The 4,912-nt window shown below is 48.7% G+C and overlaps 1 pseudogene; it reads left to right on the forward strand.

The window, feature by feature from the left end:
* The first annotated feature begins 329 nt into the window (after positions 1 to 329).
* On the forward strand, positions 330 to 1,692 carry LOC116552198 (annotated as a pseudogene).
* Positions 1,693 to 4,912: the final 3,220 nt, after the last annotated feature.

Genomic DNA, 4,912 nt, shown 5'->3' on the forward strand with positions numbered 1-4,912 from the left:
TTTGACATCTCACCATAAGAACCTTTAATGTTCATATTTCTACCAATATTATGTTCAGGCTGATACTGGTTTTCTTCCTAAGGCAATGGAAGCGTTCTCCATAGTTCTCTTTTTTTCTTTCTGAGCCTTCACCAAAGTGGCCTTAAACATCAATATTTCTACCAATGATCTCTTCAAAGACCGTCTGAACTCTTTCCAACACGCACATCAAGTCTCTTCCACACTCTGCCCAATGCCCAATTCCAAAGCTACTTCCACACTGTCAGGTATTTGTGACGGCAGCCTCCCACTTCTCAGAACCAAAATGGTATTGGTCTGCTCAGGCCAACATGACAAGGGGCCGCAGCATCCCTTCCGTGCTAAGCACAGGCTTGCCATCAGCACCCGGGCTCCTCTGGGAGCGAGAATGCAAAGAGCCTCCCTGTGGTCAAATGTGCTCAATAACCGTGTGCTTCTTGGGCCTCAGTTTTACAAACTTTATAAATTATAAATGTATTTTAGTGCATTTGAAGGCTAAAATAAAACAAATTAAACAAATAAACATTTTCTGAGAAAACATCAAGACATTAAAGGCACTGAAATTATTCCTGTTACCACTGATGTCGACTCTGTAATTTCAAATTGTATAAAAAGAACCATCACACCTTACATCCATTAGGATGGCTGCTATCAAAAACCATGAAATAAAAGCAAAAACAATTGTGTTGGCAAGGATCTGGAACCTTCGTGCTCTGTGGTGAGAACGTAAAATAACACAGCCGCGATGCAAAACAATATGGTGATTCCCAAAAACTAAAAACAGAATTATGGGGAAGTAAAGGGTGGAGCAGGAGTGACTCACACCTGTGATCCCAGCACTTTGGGAGGCCGAGGTGAGAGGATCGCTGGAGCCCAAGAGTCTGAGACAAACCAAGGCGACAGTGAGACCCTGTCTCTAGACATAACACAAAATCCGTCTAGGCATGGTGACTCACGCCTGTGATCCCAGCACTTTGGGAGGCCGAGGCGAGCAGGATCAACTGAGGCCAGAAGTTTGAGAGCAGCCTGACCGACATGGCAAAATCCCTTCTCTGCTAAAAATACAGAAAGTAGCTGCCCACAGTGGTGGGTTCCTGTAATTCCAGCTAGTCGGGAGGCTGAAGCAGGAGATTGCTTGAGCCCAGGAGGCGGAGGTTGCAGTGAGCCGAGGTTGTGACACTGCACTCTAGCCTGGGCGACAGTGTAAGACTCCGTCTAAAACAAAACAGAACAAAACAAAAAAACTTCCTTCCACCTTGGACCTGGCAGAACGGCTCCTGCAAAGAAGGGTGGTGAGGAGAAAAACGAGCGTTCTGCCGTCACTGAGGCGGCGACCCAAGAATACGCCACCAACATTCACAGGCTCCGCCATGGAGTGGGCTTCAGGACGCACGCCCTCGGGCACCCAAAGAGATTCGGAAGTTTGCCATGAAGGAGATGGGTACTCCAGATGTGTGCATCAACACCAGACTCAACAAAGCTGTCTGGGCCAAAGGGATACGGAATGTCCCCGACCGAATCTGTACGCGGTGGTCCGGAAAACGTAATGAGGATGAAGAATCACCAAATAAGCTCCATACTTTGGTTACCTATGTACCTGTTACCACTTTCAAAAATCTACAGACAGCCAACGTGGATGAGAACCCACTGCTGACAGTCAAATACATCAAATAAAGTTATAAAATTGCCTTCAAAAAAATTAGCCAAAAGTGGGGGCACATGTCTGTGGTTCCAGCTACTCGAGGCTGAGGGGAGAGGATTGCCTGACTCTGAGCGACTGAGGCTGCGGTGAGCTGTGATCGTGCCACGGCGCTCCAGCCTTGTCAACAGAGTGGGACTCTGTCTGAAAAAAGGAGAAACAACACAGAATTACCATATGACCCAGTGATTTCTCTTCTGTGTAAATATCTAAAGGAACTGAAAGCAAGGTCTCAAAGAGGTATTTGTACACCCATGTTCACAGCAGCATGATTCACCATATCCAGGACAGGGAAGCCACCCAACCTGCCAGCGGCAGACAAATGGCTGGACCAAGTGAGGCAGCTCCATATGGAACATGACCCAGCCACAGAAATGAAGACAATTCTGATGCATGCTACAGCAGGGAGGTGCCCCGAGGACAGGATGCCAAGTGAAATAAGCTGGTCGCGAAGGGCACATGTTGTAAGATGCCACTTACACAAGGTGCTGAGTGGTCAAATTCACCATGACAGAAAGTAGGGTGGCGATTTCCAGGGGATGAGGAGAAAGGGAATGGAAAATTATTGTTTATCCAGCAGAAGTTTCAGTTTTGCAAGAAAAAAGATGTGCAGATGAACGATGATGATGGTTGCACAACAATGTAAAATTATAAACAACAATAAAAGCAAAAGGGCCTCTGATGAGAACACTGAGGGGTGGAACTGGTGTTACAAGCAGGAGAAAATGAACTCGCAGTATATTCAAACAGTCCAACTACAATCCCAAACACAGCTTTGTAAAGTAAGATGCGCTAAAATCCACACAGGTCTTTATGTGTTATTTATCCACAAAAAATTCCTTTCACGGGTGTTTTATGTGATATCTTAATATTGATTTTTATATTTGTCTTTGTTTAAAATTAAATGTAAATTAAGTATGAGCATTGACATGAAGTATCCTTTATCTTCAGGTGTGGAAGGAGCACTTTGAAACCAGTAGCAGAACGTGGCTGGGGGCTTTGGTGGCCTGAGTGTGGCGCTGAACGCTTCATGGCCTTATTGTTTGCAAGGTAAATGTTCTGGGGGTCATGATTAACCTTGAACCTGGGAAAAATGGAAACCTCAAATGCCAAGCCAAGGGCAAGCACTAACATGAAGCAGCCACAGCGGTCTGCCCACGCATTCTCCCACCCATTGCTGCAAGTCCGCTAAGCTCTGGGCGACACTTCTCTGGGTTTTAAGGAGAGAGAGGAGGATGTGGAAGTCAGAGGAGAAGGCTCTCCGTGTTTTCTCATCTGTCAGCCGGGCTGGGGCAGTATTGATGGAGGCGACCAGGTCCTTTCTAATGTACTGGAAAGTCTTCCGCACGCCTCGCTCGACTTGACGTCTCAGGGCCCCGTGGGCCAGGCCCCAGCCCGGCAGAACAATATGGCCTTCTCAGGGCAATGCCCTGTGGGCTGATCCTTGTCAGGTTATGTTATGTTTTAATGGCAGACGCTTCAATGCCGGTTTTGTGCGCCGTGGTATCAGAACAAGAGCACTGAACAAATCAGGGGCCCCTGGAGCCTCCATTCATCACGCGGTCCTGACACGGCCCCCATCCCAGGCTACCCAGACGGCCACTGCGTCTCCTTTCCAAGTCCTCTCTTCTATTATTTAAAGTATCTCCTCGAATGCCTTCCTTTCCAAACACGTGAAGTATTCCCCAGGGTCCAAAAAGTCATTTTGAGAAATCGGAGTAAAAACAGAAATGACAGAAGAGTTTCAGGGTCCCGGAGCCATCATAGGAGCATCTCCAACATGGAAATAACGTGTCGTGCCGGGCAAAACAGTACCAACTGCGTCGGGAAGATTTACAGCTCACTCAGGAGGTGAGCTTCCGCACTGGGGAGATTCCGCAGCATTCAAACACGCCAGTGCAAAAGAAACTGCGGTAGAAAGCCCCAATATTTAGTTGGAGTCTATTGCAACAGCCCACAAGGATGGCACTTTAAAGTATGCGTGAAGCCTGAGCGTGCACTCGGGGACCTGCAAATGTTGCCCCGATGGGAGGACTCCGGCGTTTACAGCCTGCAGCTGGCTGTTTACGGTTAAAATTCCATGTTAGGGGGTCTCATCCTAGGGACATTTTACCCTCCAGGGAGCACTGCTGCATCTTCCAGACATTCCGTGTGGCCATCCTGCAAACCAGTGCTGCTGGCCTCTCACGAGGAAGGACTGCAATGTCACCAACACCTTCCAACCCAACAGGACGCCCCCAGGACAAAGGCATCGCAGCCTCAGTGTCAAGAGCTGCTAAGGTGGAGAGGTCTGCTCTAAAGGAACAGCGAGAGATTCGAGTTTTCAGCACAAGGAGACTGACCATAATGCCTTTTTCTTTGCATTCGACCACCAATTAGAGCAAAGCTTTAAATATTTTCTTACCAGAAAAAATGATAACATTCTTAAACGGTTGCAAAGCACTCATTAGAACTTCTGAAAATCTTCTAACAGACTAGCCAGGTTTTCAGTGTTGCAAATGAGGTGTCATGACTTTTATTCGACTGATTCTGAGAGCCATCTCCTTCTTATCCCGGGCTTGAGGCAAAGGGCAGGTGCTGTGCAGTCTACACTCGAAAGACAGAAGTGAAGCCATCACAGAAACGGCGGATGAAGCGCAGCTGTACAATGCAGCTCAGTGGAGACCACAGGAAGAGGGGATTTCCCTGGTCTGGGAGACAGGAAAGCTTCTGTGACAATCTGATATCCAAACTGAGACCTGCAGAATGAGTAAACAGCCCTGGGTGAGGTAGGGAAGTGGTGGCCCCTCCAGGGAGGGAGGAGGGCATGTGCAAGGCCCCAAGGCAGGCAGGACCTCAGCCCCCGTGCAGCCCAAAGCGGAGGCCCCCACACTCAACCATCAGCTAGGAGGGCAGCGATGTGAGGTGGGGCAAGAGAGTTAGCAAAGGCCAGGTCGTGTAGCACCACTTGAAGACCACGCCAGAATTCTGGATTTTCTCCAAGGCCAGTGGAGACCCATGAGAGGGCTCTAGGCAAAGGAATGAAATGCTGAGGGGCCCATTCTGGAATTCCCCGCTGCTCCGGGTCTGGACCTGGAGAAGAAACCTGTTTAGCCCAAGCCTAAGAAGACGGTCACTTGGGCCATGGAGAGGGCAGTGGTGTGAATCAGGTGTGCAGACATGTGCTGGCTCCTGAGCAGCTGGAACTGGGAGCTC

The sequence above is a fragment of the Sapajus apella genome, unplaced genomic scaffold, assembly GCF_009761245.1.
Source record: "Sapajus apella isolate SASKATOON/1434 unplaced genomic scaffold, GSC_monkey_1.0 scaffold11, whole genome shotgun sequence".
NCBI lineage: Eukaryota > Metazoa > Chordata > Mammalia > Primates > Cebidae > Sapajus > Sapajus apella.